This window comes from Pinus tabuliformis, chromosome X (genome assembly GCF_031772625.1).
Source record: "Pinus tabuliformis cultivar Carrire ecotype Pingquan chromosome X, CPIR1, whole genome shotgun sequence".
NCBI lineage: Eukaryota > Viridiplantae > Streptophyta > Pinopsida > Pinales > Pinaceae > Pinus > Pinus tabuliformis.
In genome coordinates, this window is record NC_142308.1 from 1158872485 (window position 1) to 1158893036 (window position 20552).

Here is a 20552-nt window from a genome sequence, read left to right on the forward strand (position 1 = left end):
TAAAATTTACAGTATAAAACATGTGTCAGTATTCAGATCTAGAATATCCATGATCAAACCACATAATGATAATTCATTTCAGATCCCGATCCATCATTAGATCTCATCCCTCATCAACCGCTGAGTTTCATCCTTAGTTCATATCAAGCAAAGCACCAGAAACCCATAACGCACATATTTTCTTTTGATCTCACTCTTCATGATGTATTCATTTCTTGCACACCCTTGGCCTAATGATCTTCTCCTCCTTAAATAGTTTTAGGCCTTTCTCAATACCTTGGACCAAAAACACTTAGGACCAATACCTTAGACCAAATACCTTGGGTCAATACCTTGGAGAAAATACCTTGGATCAATACCTTCAACTAAATACCTTGGACCAAAACCTTGGTTTTCCAACCCATATGCGCTTTTCCTTTTGTGACAGTGCGTGTATACGTATACACTCCTTTTGTTCTATTAACTCGCATGTATACGCTGCTTGGACAAAGTGAACCAGTGTATGGTTCTTAAATCACTCTCTTTCTTCAATCTCTTCTGTGTGATCTATAATCCTTTGTTGTTAACCTCTTGCATTGTGAACTATCATCTGTGTGAGTTTCCATCAACAACAACACCTGTATCATAATGCCAACATTATCATGATGTTGCTATTGCATGAAAATGTGATCGATAAAATCAAGGTGCCTGTAAAATCAAATCCCTCAAGTACATTTAATTTCATAATCACACCAATAAAACCTGTCCATTAAGCTCATTCCAATCAAATCAAAACAACTATAAGGAGAAACAAAATTTTCCAGGATGAACCCTTTATTTTGATTTATTTATTTATTTATTTTTATAAGAAAGAAGGGAGTAGGTCAGCATGCCAATATTGGTGACTAACTTGGTGAACCAGTTATCTCTGTTTATCAATTTGAAACCCATAGAAATCAAGGAATTATGGTTAGATATTGTGTTATGCTATAACTCAAGTAACCTAGAAAGTTTCATCTATGACATGTATGAATAAAAAATAAAAATTTGTGACACATGAAAATCATTTCCACCATAATTCAAAAACATAATAAAATATAAACCAATAAGTAAGCTTGATTAATAATGAGTTTAGGGAAAAAAAAAATATGACCAAGTAAATCATAGTGTAAGATTAACTTTAATATCATAAGCATGGTCGTTGCTACCAAGAGGTGTGTATAGTATTGACAGGGGCTCCTTTTCACCCAATGAAATGCATGTATCCCATCCTCTAGATAAGAGTCATATTTTTATTTATCAAGTTTGATAAAAATCAAATGAAGTTCAATATTGTGGATTGGTAACCAAATAATGACAACACCAATCACAATAACTAACAAAGGACAAGCAAGTTGGTTCGTAGTGAGACCCCTTGTCTTCAAGTTTTGCAACCGAAAGTTGTTATCCTATCCTGGTGACAAGATAATGGTAATGTTTCTTTGTTAACACCCATGATAATTGTAGGTCAAAGGTTGGATCGTAATGAGACCTCCTATCCCTCAGTTAATCCTTTTACATTTTTGAATTACACATTGATCAATATTAACTTTTAGTGCATTACCTAATAGATAGTGAGGCAATTGTTCTCCTTACAAGCAATGGATGGTGTGGAAAGTTTTTAATAACTAATCTTTATTGCTTAGTCTTGCTACCCCAAAGACTCATTTTAAAGAAAATCGTCATGTCACAACATTTTAACAATGGTGGAAAGATTAAATTAAGCCTTAAGAAAGGACTAATGATAAATTTACAAAATCAGAAACCTAACTCATTAGGAGGGTCTAGTGTCAGTGTAAGGAAAACATCTTAGCAGAAAATATTTCCTTAAATATAGGAATTTTTTAATGAATAATAGAGAATCAACTTCTTGGCTAATTATCATGCCAAGGAGAACCTGTGAATGATGAAATTATACCCCCAATCACGGCAAGGATAATGAATCTAGAAAACCACCACTATCAAATCAAGAAAACAAAACAAAAGCATGAAAATAGGTCAATAAACAATAAACATCCACAATCTATTAATCAAATCACAAGCCAAGAATGGAAAAGGATCGAGGAGAAGGGTAATATGAAATTGATACATTTTACCCTTTTAAATATTTTACCCCTTTAATGTTTTAATAATATAAGTATGTACTTGGATTTTCAAAATTTTTATTAGAAATTATGTTAGGTGTTTCATGTTTTGACCATTTATTAATGGAATTATAAAATGAAATGCTAATTGCAAATGTGTAAGTATGATGTTGACCATAAAACTAAAGAGATATGTAAAACTACATTTTATGTAAAATGAAGAGAAGTTTACATGTTAGTAAATATATCCATGATTGTTATTCTTAGGATAGTAATTTCACTAAGAATATAGAAAGCGAAAGAAACAATTAAGTAAATTCCCTAAATAATTTTGAGATGATAGTTTGTCTCCAACTCATGCTTCTCAGACCTGCATTATTCAAAAGAAATAAGAAATGTAAACACCAAGACAAGCCTAACTATCCTACTCTACACTATTGGAAATAAAATAACAACTACATGAAATGAAATTTCCAATGTAACCATTCAAGCTCTTTTATACCTGCAAGAATGAATACACCCCAAAGAGCAAGGATCAATACTTGTAATAATAGAAAGCATGGAAAACTACTATTACCTACAACACACATATGTATATAAAGGAAAGTCTTATTCACATGAAACCTGTTGTTATATTATTCTTCTAATGATTCTATCATAAAACTCAAATTTAGAAGGAAGGAATGGAAGCATAGGTTTAGAAGGTTTACCAAGGTCATGAAGACCTAACATAACTACTAGGCTCAACCAAAGTGCCCCATTATCTTGACTATACTTCCTAAAGTTAGAAGTTTCTTCCTATGGAAAATTAGTAGTATTTAAAAAAAAAAACCGAAGAAAGAGAAAAAATATTTAAGAAAATTTGATCATGAGGAACGTTAAAATGAACACCTTTGAACTAACAATTAAAGGAGAAACCTATGTTGAAATACAATCAACAAGGGAATACAAGATCATATCATTAGAGTGTTGAATGTTATTAATGTCATCATCATTATAAGTGTCATAACAATATTTTTCCCCCTTTAAGTCATGCAAATAATCACATTGTTGTGGTTCTATAAAATGATAAGAAAGAGACTCAATACTGGGTCGATTATATTCAACCTTAGTTTCAAAAAATAGGATGATGGAGTTGATTTGTTCATCTATGGGTGCTTCTACTTGCCTTAAATATGAATTAGTATAAAAGCTAGCTCAAAGGGGAATATTAACTAGACCCTTCTCATGTGTAAAAATTTTAGAAAATAAATCAGGATATAGCAAATAATGAGTACAATAGAATTAATGATTTTCATGAAGTGGCCACTCTTTTGTGAAACTATTAGATACATTTTGTTTACTATGCAAATATTTTACCTGAAAAAAGGGATTGTTTTAGGATCAACTTCTAATGAAGGTGCATTAAAAACATGATCATTAGTTAAATATACACCCTTTATAAATTTCTCCTTCATTGGACTATCCTCTTTACAACGAGAATCTGGAAGGGTTTCAAGAATTGTTTCTCCTTCAGATGTATAGTTTAAATCAGGATTTCATCGTTTTGAGAATGGAAGATCAATACCAGTTGAAGGCAATTCTGAGGTGATATCGAGGTCATGGACCAACATTAAAGATTCACAAACAGGATCATGACTAACCATAGGATTAACATCTTTTGCATCCTTGGAACAATCTGGAATATTTTAATGATTATATTTATTCCTAAAAAGTGCAAGTTTTGAAAACCAGAAAATTATCTCTCGCTTAGTAGGTAAATCTTTTAAATGAAATTTCCATCAAAGTACAAGAAATCTAGCAGAAAATTATTATAGTGATTCATTTTTGTAAACGTACAAGCTATTAATTTCCAAACATAATGAATCACAGTCACAATTATGATGTGCATTAATAAATACATTCATAAATAGGTTCCATGAACTAATATATTTATGTGTAAGATATTTAAACCATTTATGAATTCTACCTTGAAAAATCATAGTAAAAGCCCTACATAATATATGGTCAACTAATTCTCCAAAAATTTTGCAATGAAATAAGAAACAACAAAGATGTGAAAGAGCAATGAAAGAATAAATCTCACCATAAAATATACAATTAGAGAAGTATTTAACAGAAAATAAAAAATTTCCTCTTATAAATAAGTTATATCAAGAGCCATGGGTCAAATAAAAATATTATGATACATACTACAACATGTTAGCTTGCCATTTAACCTTCCTTCAAGCATACGTGGGATGACACAAGAAGAATTAAACATCTTGAATTATGAAATCCTACATGTTAAATGATATAACCAATTAATTTTCCATAGGCCCTCCATTGAGTACCATCTTATAGACATGGGTTTTATGCACCCCAATGAACAAGGAGGAAGTGACCTGAACCGAGGCTCTTCATGCAACGCAAGTCATTTGGTGTAGTCATCCATAATAGGTTTACAAGTTAATTTGGCCTTGGATCCTCTCCTAATACAAAGAACTGAATTTCGGAAAGAAAAATCCTTAAAATAAACTAATATGAACTATGGTTAATCTAAACTAATCCTACGAATAGTTATGATTAAACTAATATATGTATGCTAGAGTTAGTTAATGTATATACTATAGTATGATTAATGTACTTATATAAGATCTAAATGAAACTATAGTTACATTAAAATATGATTATTAAACTATAAAATCATAGTAATAGAAATATACAGTCTAATTTAAATATTTCTTTGAAAAATCACAGGATTGTATGTCTCATTACTATACAATCTAAATGAAAAAATTATTTCTAATTTATATATGTCATGTTATAGAATATGACTATAAAGTTAGAAATAAAGTATCATGTTACATTGTTGTCATGTTAGCATCAAACTAATTTGTGTGAACTAATAAATATGTACATGTTACACAGATAATTAACCAAACAACAATCGTAGCTATTGTAAAAGAATTAAAAGCATATTCCTTTGCAAAAGGAACAATAAAAATTAAATTTTAATCTAACTTTAATATATGAAACTTATAATCTAAAATTAAAACACACGAATTTTATGTTTAATATGATGTTTAAAAGACAATGCTTTGCCCTAATGTAAACTTCCTTCCCTAAGGATAGATTAATATCAAATTAAATCTATCATAATGATCAACACCAAAGATATGCCTAATTTATTTAAACTAAATGTAAGCTATTCTATTTGTCAAGTTAAATGTAGATGATAACTGTCATAATGAATTACGAGTTGCATCCACTTTAACCACTTGTTTATGAATCCAACCAATTAAAAAAGGATTAAGATGAATTATTTAAACAAAGAACTTATCACAACATTATTAGTTCCACTCACATATGAAAAATAACAACAATACGGATACAATATTGATTGGCGGAATACAACAACAAAAACTACGATGAGATGTATTCTTAGAATTAATGTCAATATGTGAGCAGAAGCCAATAGAGACATTCCTAATCGAAATATGACGAGTATGAACTAAACTAGAAGATAGAGAAGAAATGAGAAATATTTAATTTCCTGCATAATAAAATCATACAAACAATGAAATTTAGCTATTGAACACTGAAAAACAAAGTGATTGAGGATAATTGAGGATAACAATATCAGAGCAATCGAAGTGACCATAGAAACATTTAAACCACCATCAAATATTGATTGGCTCAAACCACGTGATTAATAAAGTTAAACTTCCAAAGTATCTACAATCAAATCTAATTTTAAAGCATTTCTTCTCCTAAGTTTCCTCTTCTTCCACAACATAAACTCTCCACAAGAAAGCCCCATGATTCCAAATGAAACATCATATAAATAAAAAAGGAATATTTCCCTTATGGGTTACAGATTCCCTACTTCAAAAGAACACCTTTAAATTTTGAATCAGTTACCTGGCCAAAATGGCCCAGTACAAATTTTGATAAAAAAATCTTTTAGAAAACAATAATATCTTTAAAAAAAAATAATATTCTTCAGAAATCCTTTGAGTTTTATCTAAATAAATCCTTTTTGTAGGTGGGTTTTCAATTTTTTCGCGAATTTTCCTAGAAGTAAAGTTTAAAATTCGCGTCCTATGAAGTCACGCATTTTTGAGTTTTGTTTGTTGTGCCCTATGAATCCAATCCAAATTGGAACATGTGACAAAAATACCCTAAATTAATAAAAAAATAACCCACTGATATCTAATTAAAAAAAAAGTGTAAAGCTTAAATGAAATAGAAGAAATGCATATCATCGCTTTCTTGGATGTTAACAGGTTCAATATAAGTTCTAGGGAAACCATTGTTCGATTAACCAAAAAAAATAAAATTAGAATGTTTTGTGCATCCAAATCCAATTTCACAATTAGTGAAGATCTCTTACTCTTACAAATGACATTTATCATCTAAATCATTTATCAATGATAAGCCTTGTTTCTCTTCTGTAACCCTAATGGTCATGCGGCCATGAGCTAGGTGGCACAGAAAAAATAGCAAGAGACACAGTCGATGACAAACACTGGTACCGAGATCTAACAGCAATGATAGAGGAAGGGAGGATGGGAGAGATCCCCTCCTATCAAAATGCAACGACAGGGGAAGGATAGAACAACAGCAACCAGTCGAAAAAAACAAGAAAACCGGGACCTGTCCTCGAAGCATGATGGTAGGCTGGTAGGAGAGGAAGGTGTTTACCATGTGTTATAGAGAAACCGAGATTTATCATCCCAATGAATAAACTGGAGCGCTACAAAAGCTACATGAAAGATCGTGCATTAATATGCAAATTCATTGGAGTATGGCCGGCAGAAAAGGACCTCTCCAGATGGATCCAACAAAAGTGGAAACCCCAAGGCCACATTGAACTGAAGTTAGGAGCACGAGGATTCTTCACAGTAATTTTTTCGAACTTGCAAGATAAAGAAAAAGTGTTTGAAAATGGTCCATATTTCCATTATAATGCGGGATTGTTTATGAGATATTGCGAAGAATGCTATAACCCAGATAAGGAAAAAATTTTAGCAGCACCGGTATGGATAAGACTATTCAGACTTCCAATGGACTTCTGGGATCCAGAAATCTTAGAACGAATAGGAAACACTATAGGAAGCTTTGTTAAAATAGCAGCAACTACAAAAGAGGGGAGATACATCTCATATGCAAGAATCTGTGTCTACATGAACATCGTTGACCCGATTCCAGACACAGTTGAGTTAGAATATCATGAGGAAGTATGGCAACAAACCCTGGATTACGAGCACATTCCTTTCAGATGCAGAAGATGCCATGAGTATGGCCACCTGTTCAAGGAATGCCCGCTCAACATAGAAGAAGAGGAGAGAAGAAATAAACCACAGAGGAAAAATCAAGAAGACAACGAAGGGTTTCAGGAGGTAAAAAATAAAAGAAGACACACAATGGAAAACCCCAAAGAAACAATGAAAGAACAACAAATCAAGACAAGTTATAGAAATAGCTTTGAAATCCTTCAAGAAGAAGAGGAAGAAAATGAGACTCAAACAATGGATTACCAGGGAGAAAAGGAAAAAGAAAACAACACAAGTCAAGGTACATCACACATCAAGCGAAAAGCTCAAGGCGAACCATCAGGTAAGGAGGACAAGGAAACATGGGAGAAAATGGAAAATGCAGTAATGGAAATTGATACAAGTAAGGGAGAAGAATTAAGTTCAGAAGAAGAAGTATTAAGGAAATTCCTAGAGGAATGGAAACTCTTGGATGAAAGATTCATCCCAGGAGAGCAGAAAAAATTATATAAAGAGACCTTCCAACAATACCAAGAAAAATAGGGCAAGGGAAAGATGGGAATGGTAGAACAACTAGGCCTCCAACAGGACAATACTCAAGACCTTTAAAGCAAAAGAAAATGAGGGAAAAAAAGAGGTAGAAGGAATATACAGGAATCGATACAACTCCTGGGTGAAATGCTGGTGAATACTGGAAGAGTAGTTCCACTCTCGACAGTATTCCACCAAACCAACCCAACCACCTCATGATAGTCACATCCTGGAATATAAGGTGCCTGAAGAGTCAAGGAAAACAGAAACACTTAGCGGAAAGGCTAATAAGAGAGAAACCCCAAATAATGTTGTTACAAGAAACAAAAATCCCAGGGAGGAAAATGGAGGAGATCCTAAACAAGATCAAACCAAAATATGAATGCATGACCGTAGATGTGAATGGAAGTGCGAGAGGTATTGTGATTTTATGGAACCCAACAGAAAACACAACTAACTATTGGATAGGAATGAAAAGGATTCTCATAGGGAAGTTCTGATTAATAGGCAACAACGACTAATTTCTAGTCTTAGTAGTTTATGGACCACATATTCCAATGGAGAAAGGAAGTTTTCTCCGCCAGCTCCAATAGTTAGGCAACCTGCATAAAGAAAAATTGTGGTTAATAGCAGGGGACTTCAACATGACAACAGAAAAAGATGAAAAGAAAGGTGTATTTCAAAGAAAACAACCAGAAATGGAGAAATTTAGGGGCCTACAAGCAGAACTGAAAATGATAGATATCCCAATTATAAATGGGAAATACGCCTGGAACAATTAGCGAGGAGGGAAAAATCAAATAGCTTCTAGGTTAGACAGATTTCTTGCAACATAACACCTCGTAGAAAAGGATATTCTCTACGAAGCTACAATCCTTCCGTGTCTAGGGTCAGATCACCGGCCCATTAAACTAGAGATAGCTATGAATTAGCAGAACTAGAATAGACCCTTCAGGTTTGAGTCATTTTGGCTCAGAGATCCAAAATTTATAGAAAAATGAAGACTTGGTGGAAGGAAAATGAGAACAGGAGGGAAGGAAGAAATAAAATGCACACTCTCCAACTAAGATTAAAATATCTAAAAGGAAAGATTAAACAGTGAAATAGAGAATAATTTGGAAATATTCACAAGGATAAGGAACAATTTTAGATTTCAATGGAGAAAATACAACCGAAAATCATAGACAAAGGAAGAAGTGAAGAATTAGCTGAAGAAGAAGGACTCATGCTACATGAAATAGAAGAAATAAGAAAACAAGAGGAAATCTTATGGAAACAAAAATCCAGAATCCAATGGTTAAAATAAGGAGAGAGAAATACGAAATTCTTCCATAAGGTAATGATACAACACCGAGAACAAAATAGAATATACTCCCTAAAAGATAAGCAAGGCAACAGGTTAACCCAGAAAGCAGAATTGGAGAATCTAATAATGGAGCACTTCAAAGAAATCCTAATAGAACCCAACATCAGCAAGGAGGTTGACATTGATAAAATAAGTCAAAACATCCCAAAAATTGTAAATAGAGAACAAAATTTGGCTCTCCTAAGAGTCATAAAGGAAGCTGAGGTGGAAGAGGTAGTAAAGGGAATGGAAAAGAACAAAGCACCTGGGCCAGATGGATTTACCTCGGAATTCTTTCAAGCCACGTGGAGCTTCATGAGCCAGGACATAGTGAATGCAGTAGAAGAGTCCCGCTGCACCAAAAGAATGCACTCAGCTTTAAATGCTACTTTCCTAGCTCCAATACCAAAGACAAAAAAATCAGAAGAGCCTCAAGGTTTCTGTCCAATAGCGCTCTGCAATGTGATATATAAAATTATAGCTACAATCATTATGAACCATCTCAAATCAATACTATTAGAGCTGATATCCCTGGAACAGACGGAGTTATAAAATGCAGAAAAATAGTAGATGGTATAATATTAGCACAAAAAGCAATTCATTCATTGAAGAATTCAAAAACAAAATAAATGATAATAAAAATCAACCTCGCAAAAGCTTATGATATATTAAGCTGGAGATACCTGCAACCTATACTCAAGGCTTATGGCTTTCATGATAGATGGATTAACTGGGTAATGTCAATGATCACTACACCAGTAATGTCAATTCTATTAAATGAATTTCCAACAAAAGCCTTCAATCCATCCAGAGTACTTAGGTAGGGTGATCCGCTATCACCGTTCATGTTCATCCTCGTAGTGGATGGACTTGGAATACTTATAAAAGCAAGAGTTAACAATGAACAACTGAAGGGATTAAGACTATGGAGAAATGACCTACCTCTAACTCATCAACAATTTGTCGACGATGTTATGTTATACGAACAGGCAACTCTTAAAGAAGCAAAAAAGTTAATGGAAATTCTTAAAGAATTCACAGGGGCCTCGGGAACAGAGGTAAGCAAAGAAAAAATCATAAATTTATTTCTTCAACATGCAGAATGCCTCCCGAGTGTTCCTTGCAAGAACCATGGGATTTAGAATCGGAAAATTCCCAACTAAGTACTTAGGCATCTAGCTAAATGATAAGCAAAATAGAATTGCTAATTGGGGAATCCTGATGAAGATGTTGCAAAAAAAAATTGGAAAATTGGACTTTTAGGGCCCTCAATAGTCCGAGTCATATAATTTTGCTCAAATCGGTACATCAATCCCTACCGATATATCAACTGACTAGCCAAGCTACACCCAAAACAATATGTCAAAAAATGGTAGAAATGTTTAAAAAATTTCTATGGCAAGGGTCGAGCAAGATAAAAAAGTGGGCGCTTCTACCCTAGAAGTGGCTAAGAAAACCCTTGACAGAAGGAGGTCTAGGAATGGGAGACCCATATACCCTGAACCAAGTAATGGGAGCAAAGCTTTGGTGGCAATGGATACAAGGGGGTGAAGACGTATGGAAAAAGCTATGGGAAAGAAAATATTAGATGCCCAAGTGTCTATAAGGCAAGTTGAGAATCCAAATGGAAAGAAAAGGCTTAGAAATTTGGAATTTGGCAAGAGCCAACAGGGATTTGATGAGAGAGAAAGTTTTTGGGAAATAAGAGAGGGGGACAAAGCAAACTTCTGGGAAGAGGCTTGGCAACAGAGAGAAAAACTCAACCAACTATCTCAACCCCAAGAGATACACCAGTTCACCACACAGATTGAGAGGGGTGTAGTACGAAACTATTGGAGCCCGGAAATAGACAGTTAATGGAGAAGGTGGGAAAAAAATAAAAACTGGCTAGAAGCATGAGTAACAACTCAATGGGAAATATATGAAAAAGAAATGGAAACAAGGAAAATTATGGCCAAAGCAAGGATGGACACTATCAGATGGGGAAAGAGAATTAAAGGAATGTTCACAATAGCTGAAGGATACTATCTAAAAGAAGGATATAACAAAAACTAAGAACCAAAAAAATGGGACAACATTTGGAAAAAAATCTTGGCCGAGGGTACCGTTTTTCACCTGGATCTTGAGCCACAGGTGAGCTCTAACCTAGGACCAGCTAAGGAAAAAAGGAACACAAGGCCCTTCACATTGCACTCTCTGCCAAGTAAAAGAAGAAACCATGGAACACATAACTAACAACTACAATGTTAGCAACAATTTGTGGAGACAACACCAGGATATTTTTGAAATCAGTGGCATAGATAAAACAATATCAAAATAACAATAGAAAAATGGCGGAAGAAACCTTACCAAAATACAATCCTAAACAGAGCCTAGAAACTTTCGTTTGGATTCGTTCCGGGGAACATTTGGAAAGAGAGAAATCACCTGACCTTCAAGGAATATGGTAGAGCAAAGGACGAGATATGGAACAAAATCAGCTAGAACATAAGGGAGACCATTCTCACAGAGAAATGGTACGGGGAAGATTGGAAATTCAACCAGACAGAGGCAAGAATAATGGCTCGCCTGTAACTAAAGTCAAGCATGACGAAAGTTACAGTAGGGAAATACCATAATAATGAGGCAGAAGAGAGCAACTACTATAGTAATCCCCAACAGGGCTTCATCAAGTTGAATTTCGACGGGGCAGCGAAGGGTAACCCAGGAGAGGCATGAATAGTAGCAGTCTTTAGAGACGACAGGGGAAGGACACTCAGAATTTACGCGATGGATTACGGAAATGAAACCAACCATGAAGTTGACCTTCATGCGCCGAGAAGAGGACTAGAGATCACCATAAGAGAGAAGTACCAAAAGTTGCAGGTGGAAGGAGATGTGAAACTAGTGGTAGACATCGTGAAACAATTACATAATGGCACTTCAGTGGAAAAAATGAGTCGAAGTTGGAGAATGAATTGGTTAGTGGAGGAAATAAGAGACATACTGCGAAAGGTAGCCTACATCATTCCCACCCATGTGAGAAGGAAGGGCAATGACCTAGCAGACATCCTTGCGAATTAGGGATGTAGAAATGGAGGAAGGCCACTGGATGAAAGTGAGGCCGAGCTAAGCTAGAAGGAGGAAATGGCAGACCTAAGACAACTACTCGAAAAAGATAAGGAAGGAAATACGAACATGAGAGGAAATCTAGAGAGACTGCGGTGGAGAGATCAAGGAGAAGGAAGAGGACAACTGGAGGAAAGGATAGATGTAGGAAATGAAGTGAGAAGATAGGTGATTGGGTAGCTGACGAAGTAGGGCAAGGAAGGTACACACCCCGAGAGTATGAGGGAGAGAACGAACCAAACCGAGAGAGAGGAGGGTAGGACAGAGAACAGAGAGGCGAGCAAAGGAAGGACACCAAGTGGCAAAATGAGGTCAGAAGTGACATGACAAGAGTAGCCGAGAGAAGGTGTGAATTAATGAAGGACATCGGGAGAAAGGACAGGAGGGCAGCATCTCGAGAAAAGCTCCAAGGGATCCGTGCCAGTAACCAAGATAGCCAGATGTCGGTAAGGGTTAAGGGTCAAAGTAAGAGAGAGATTAAAAACAAAGGAAACTCACAAACATCTCTTTGCATGCAGACGAAGACAAGGAAAGGTGGCGAGAAGGGAGGTGGCAACAGAGTGAAGACGTAGGCAGCAGTAGGAAGAAGCAACCGCATGGCAAGCAGGTATGTAGCCCCTTCAGCCCCCAACTCTGAAAGCATCATGAGTCTCTGTAGCAGGAAGATTGATAATCAACTTAGCTTCCCGTTTAAGACAGGCAAAAACAAGGGAAAAGCCTCTAGAATTCCCAGAGTAGTTGACACCATTCTTGCAGACCATAGGCAATTCCTGAATAGAGAAAAATGGAGGCAAGAGCTAACACCCAGAAAGGGATAGGGCCAACCTACAAAATCAGCCAACAGTATCCCCCAAAGGCTCTCGATCAAAGCCAGGCTCGTAGGAATGGAGGGGATTGTAACAATAGCTATTAGGGAAGAAACCTAGGAAGGGAAAGCCAAAGGACTAGAGGAATGCCAGAATTCAGGCGTCCTGAGGGGGAAGAGAGGAGTTGCACCAGGAACCCTGTAGATACGTCTCAGAAACCCCGAGGAAGGTGGGAAAAGAAAATTACCTTCATCCCATCTGAGGAGGAAAACTCGAGACTGAGGAGAAAGGAATGGAAGGGCTTAGAAAGATGTAAAGTGGGGGTTAAGGGAAGAAAACCTAAGAGAAACCTGACCCTGAAAAAGAAATTAGCAATCACAAAACCCAAACCACCTGGAAATAAGGAGGTAGATGGTACACAAACCCTGGCTGGAAACCAGAAGATAGAAGGCACAAACAAAGGAAAGAAAAAGAGCAATTGAGGAATTGAATTCTGTCAAAACTATAAAGCTGATGAATGCATCAATTTTGTGATAGGTAATCCAATACACTGGAGTAAGAACTCTGACCAAGACAAAACACACCAGACGCAAGATAGCAGCACCCAAATAGGGAGAAAAATGGCCCCCATAAGAGGAAACTGAGAAACCAAGAAGGAGGAGAGAACAAGCAGAAAGCCAAAAAAAGAGGCAGGAAACCTGATGGGGAACACATGAAGAAAATCATCGACACCTACATGGAAGGAAATCTACCAGAAGTCAGAGCTCAGATTGCGAGTTGGGAGAGAGATTTAAACGCCAATATCAAATACCGAGATATTCCCATGGATGAATCGGAAAGCATGGTGCCAGACCCAGGGTCCACTCAAGGGGAGGCACTCACTGTTCAAGCAAACCATACAACAATACTGGATAATGAAGCATGTGGTGGCTCGGGCCATGACCCTACACCAAGAGCATGCAATGGGAGAAGAAACAAAGGCACAAAATCAGAACAAAGAAAAGGACCCAGTCCGTGCAGAACTATTACGGAAGATAGCGACAATCCCGATCCAGACATATAGAAACAATCTAGTACTAGGTGGAATTGAACAGACTCTGATAGACATAAAATGGAGAATTGAGCAGCGAAGCGAGATGCCAGGATCCAGCGCAAAGGCACCTGCACCAGTAACATCCTCTGATGAGCAGTGACAGTGAACTAGTTGGACTCAAAAATGGTTTTGACTATGAGCATTATAATTATGTTTATTTTGATGAGTCAGTAGAATAGACAGCCAATACAATGCTGCTAGATAGATAGCAATGAACTTATTTAAATTTTGGACAGAAGTTAAGCTGACAAGTGGATACATGGTTTCTTTCGAGTAGGAAAACCACCTGCAACAACAAATGGTTATGAAAAGTTTTTTTGAAAATAGAAATAAATAAAGATTTGCAAAGTTTACCCAAAAAAATATTTATCATCCAAATCCATATTATGGTAGTTAAAGAACAAATCAAATAAAATAACAGTGTTCTGGCATTTTCTTTTAATTTATTTTTTTATTTTTTTTCCAAGCAGATATAATTATAATTGCACATTGGTTGGGTAGAGAGGCTTCATCATGTTAATTTATGGCAGTAGTTTTAGTTTTGTACGATTTGCGGTGCATAGTTATGGCTACTATTCCCTCATGGTGGGCGTTTGATGCGTTGGGCATGGTCTTCGTGTGATTGTTTGATATGCTTGTGCAACATATGCCTTAGCGTAGGGCTTATCTTCGCTTTTAAATAAAACCAAATAATTTTTTTAATATACATTTTATTTTATATAATATATACAAATTATATTATATACGAAGTATGTTATGTAAGAATAATAAAAACAAATGTTTTTAAATTATTTTTATTCTTAATTTTCTTTTTAATATACAATAAATATAATATATATTTACTAAAGAAATTGAATATACTTGTATACATTTACAATAAAATAAAAATTACCAAGACAAACTAGACCTATTGCATAAATTGAAAAAGAAAATGATTAAGTATGGCATCCAAAAAGCCATCAAACTGTGAAAATTCCAAAGTAAATCTTGAAGTTGAGTATAAAATAAAATCAAATCAAAATGGCGGAATCGATAAAAGCCGACGGTTCAAGGAACAATGAGTAAGGATCGAAAGAATAACATGACATGACCCAAACTCGGAACTACAAATTTTGATAAAAAACCTTTTAGAAAACAAATAATATCTTTAAAAAAATAAATCCTTTAACTTTTATCTAAATCGATCCTTTTTGTAGGTGGGTTTTCAACTATTTTGCAAGTTTTCTAAGAAATGGAGTTTTAAATTAGCGTGACGCTTTTTTCAGCTTTGCTTGTTGTTCCCTATGAATCCAATCCAAATTGGAACTTGTGTCAAAAATACCCAAAATTAATAAAAAATAATCTACTGATATCTAATAAAAAGGATGTGCAAATCTTAAATGAAATAGAAGAAATGCATATCATTGCTTTCTTGGATGTTAACAGGTTCACTAGAATTTCTAGGGAAGCCATCGTTCGATCAACAAAAAAAAGAAAAATCTGAATGGTTGAGCATCCAAATCCAACTTCACAATTAGGGAATATCTCTTACGAATCATTTCTATCATCCAAATCCAGAAAATTGAATCAAATAACAGTGTTTTGGCATTTTCTGTTGATTTATTTATTTTTATTTTTTTTCCAAATCGGTAAAAACACACATTGGTTGGATAGAGAGGCTTCGTGATGTTAATTTATGCCAGTATTTTTAATTTTGTTCGATGTGTGGTGCATAGTCATGGCTATTATTCCCTCATGGTCGGTTCTTGATGCGTTGGGCATGATCTTTGGTGTGATTGTTCGATGTGCTTGTGGAACATATACGTTAGCGTAGGGCCTGTGTTGGTTTTTAAATAAAAACATATATTTTTCCTAATATACATTTTATTTTATTTGATATAATATATAAAAACTATATTATATACAAATTATAAATATATATATACTGTGTTAAGTAACAATAATTAAAAAAAAATGCTTTTAATTTTTTTTTTCATTTTTAGTTTTCTTTTTAAAATGCAACATATATAATATATATTTACTAACATAAGTTAATATACATATATACATTTAGAATAACATAAAAATTACCAAGACAAGTTAGACCTATTGAATAAATCGAAAAAGAAAATGATCAAGCATCGCATCCAAAAAGCCATCAAACTCTGAAAATGCCAAAGTAAATCTTAAAGTTCTATATAAAAAACCATCAAACCAAAATGTGGAAATCACTGAAAGCCAAATGTTCAAGGAACAATAAGTAAGGATAGAAGGACTACATGACATGACCTAAACTCGGAAGGGGCAAAGTGTGATGACTATGATTAGGGGAAAACCATTTACCACATTAAGGCTCATACAAAATTTAATCAAAACATATGAAACAAAATGTTTATAAATACCTTATGGTATGTGATAGGCATGAAAGAGAACTGCTATAGAATAAAAAAAATATGCAATGGTTGTTTTCACTTTCAATTTCAGATGTTGAATAAATTCATATCCCATTCGTATGTCATCTATAATAACCCAAAGAAACATGATCACGGTGTTTCTATTGCATGAAAGTGTGCTCAATAAAATCAAGGTTCCAATAAAAGAAAAACCCTCGAATATCATAAAGTCCATGATCCCACCAATAAAACTTGTCCATTAAGATCATTCCAATCAAATGAAAACAACTGAAAGGAGTAATAAAAATTTTGAGGAGGGGTGCCCTATTTTTATTTATTTATTTAAAAAAATGAAGGGATTTGATTGGAATACCAATAGTGGCGACTAACTAGGGAAACCAATTATCTTTGATTTATCAATTTGAAACCCATAATGATCAAGGAATTAGGAAAAGATATCGTGTTATGCTGACACTCAAATAACCCAAAAGGTTTCATCTTTGATGTGTGAACAACAATTAGAAATTTGCAACATGCCAAAATAATTCCACCATAATTCAAAAACCCGATAAAATATAAACCAATAAGTAAAACTTATGGATAATGAGTTTAGGGGAAGACAAATACAACCAAGTAAATCATACTATAAGACTAACTTTTGGACCATAAACAATGTCGTTGCATCTAGCAGGTGTGTATAGCCTTAGTAGGGATGCCTTTTAACCCAGTGAAATTCCTGTAACCCATCCATTCGATAAGATTCATAGTTTTAGTTATAAAGTTTCATAAAAAATCAATTGAAGGTCTTTCTTCTAGCTTGGTAAACAGATAATGAGAACCCCATTCTCAAGAAATAATAAAAGACAAACAAGTTGGCTCATGATGAGACCCCATTTCTTCTAGTTTTGTAATTGAAATCTATTACCCTAGCTTGGTGACTAGATAGTGGTAATGTCACTTTTGTTAACACCCATGATCATGGTAGTTTTCCATGTAATGGGGTCACCCATCCCTTAGTTAATACTTTTATATTTTTGAATTAGACTCTTATCAATATTAACTCTTAATGAATTACTTAATAGATAGGGAGGAAAATTTTTCTCCTTAAGAGAAAGGGATGGTTTGAATTTTTTTTAGTAACTAATCCTTATGGTTTAATCTCGATACCCCAAAGGCACGTTTTAAAGAAAACTTTCATGTCACTAATTTTGAGCAATGGTGCAAAGATTAAGTTAAGAATCAATAAAGGACTAACCATAAATTTACAAAATCAGAAACTTAACTCATTAGGATGGTCAACTGTTAGCGTAAGGAAAATACCTTAGGGGAAATTTTTTCCTTATAGATAGGATTTTATTTATGTATAATACAGAGTAATTTTCTTGACCAATAATTATGCCAAGGAGAACCTGGAAATGCTGAAATTTTATGTTGAGTCAAGCCAGGGATAATGACTTTGGAAAGATATCATTATCAAATCTAGAAAAGTAAATAAAATCATCAAAATAGGTTAGTAACCAATAAACATCCACAATGTACTAAGAAAATTGTGGGCCAAAAATGGTGAAAGGATCAAGGATAGGGGTAATATGAAATATACACATTTTAACCTTTTACCCCTTTAACTTTTTAATGATCTAGGTATGTACTTGGCTTTTAAAATGTTTAATTAGAAATTATGTACGATGTTTCATTTTTGACCATTTATTAAGGGAATTATTAAAGGAAATGCTAATTGAAAATGTGAAAAGTATGAGGTTCATCTGAAAACTAAAGAGAGATGTAAAACTGCATTTTATATAAAATGAAAGAAAATTTTACGTGTTATAGAATGTAATCTTTATTTCGATTCTTAGGACAAAAATTGCACTAGGAATAAAGAAAGAGAAAGAAATAGTTAGGGAAACTCCCCAAACAATGATGATATGATAGTTATTCTCCAACTCATGCTTCTCATACTTTCATTATTCAAAATAAAGAAGCTAAATAAACAACAAAACAATGCTAACTATCTTACTCTATAGTACTGTAAAAATTTTAAGAACTACATGAAATGAAATTTCTAGTGTAACCATTAAAGCTCCTTTATACATGTAAGAATGACTACACCTGAAAGAATAAGCATAAGTACTTGTAATAATATAAAGAATGGAAAATTACTATTCCCTACAACACACATGTGTATATAAAGGAGAAGCTAATTCACATGGAATATACTATTATATGATTCTTCTAACCATGCTTAAATTCTATCATAAAACTAAAAGTTAGAAGAAACGAATGGAAGATAGGTTTATAAGGCTTACCAAGATCATGAAGACTTGAAATAACTATCATCCTTGACTGAAGTGCCCCATTTTATTGACAATATTTCCTAAATTTAGAATATTCTTTGCATGCAAAATTAGTAGTATTTACAAGAAAAGAAAAACCCGAAGAAAGAGGAAAAGGTTTTATGGAAATTTGATCATGAGAAATATTAAAATGAACAACTATAGACATTAAAGAAGAAACATGTGGTGAATTGCATGTCATTTATATCATCATCATTATAAGTATCATAACAAGATTCCCCCCCTTGAAAAGCATGAGAAGATTCACATTGTTGTGGTTCTACAAAAGGATAAGCAAGAAACTCAAGAGTGGGTAGATTATATTCAAGAATAGTTTCAAAAAAAAAATCATGGAGTTGATTTTGTTCTTATGTAGGTGTTTTTACTTGCTTTAAATATGAATTAGTAGAAACACTTGTTGAAATGGGAAGACTAAGTAGGTCATTATCATGTGTAAAAGTTTTTGAAAAAAAATGAGGGTAAAACAAATAATGTGTACCAGATAATACACGATTTTCATGAAGTATCCACTCTTTCATGAAACTAGTGGATACACTCTGTTTTCTAGATAAATCTTCTATCAAAATAAAAGGGATTGACTCAGGGTCAACTTATAAGGGAGGCACACCAAAAGCATGATCATTACTTAAATCTAGATCCTTTAAAAAATTTTCCTTTGCTGGACTATCCTCTTTACAATGAACATGACAAAAGGTTTCAAGAATTGTTTCTCGTTGAGTTATATAGTCTATGCCAAGTTTTGATTCTTTTGAGAATGGGAGATCAATACTTGTTGGAGGAAATTGTTAATGGATATGAAATTCCTGTACTGCCACTAAAGATTCACACACATGATCATGAATAACCATAGGATTAAGATATTTCACATCTTGGGAACATTCTAAAATATTTTCATGATTAAATTTATTTCCAGAAAGTGCAAACTTCATAAACTACAAAGTTAGTTCTTGCATGGGAGGTAAATCTTTTAAATGTAATATCTAGAAAAGTATAAGAAATATAGAAGAAAATTGTTCTAGGGATTCATTTTCGTACATGTAAGGTGTATTTAAATAACTTGTAAGGTGTATTAGATAATGGAAAATTACGAATTTCCTCAAATATAGAAGTTAGAATAGGAGCCATGAGTCAAATAAAACAATACAATATAGCCTCCGATAGGTTAGCTCACCATTTAACCTACATTCAAGCATATGTGGGATGACATAAGAAAAATTAAAGATATGGAATTATCAAAGGCTACAGGTTAAATGATCTAACCAACTAATTTTTTGTAGGTTCTCCTTCTTGGTCCATTTCACTGACATGATATTTATACACCCTAGTCAACACAGAGGAAGTTACCATGACCGAGGCTCTTCACAGAACCCAAGTCATTTGCTGTATTCACCCCTAAAAGGTATAAAATCTCCATTGGCCTTGGATCCTCTCCTCGTACAAAGAAGTGAATCCAAGAAATACTAATCCTTAAAGTAAATTAATATAAACTATGGTTAATCTAAACTAATCATACACTTAAATATGGTGAAACTAATATATTTATGCTAAATTTAATTAACGTATATAGTATACTATGATTAATA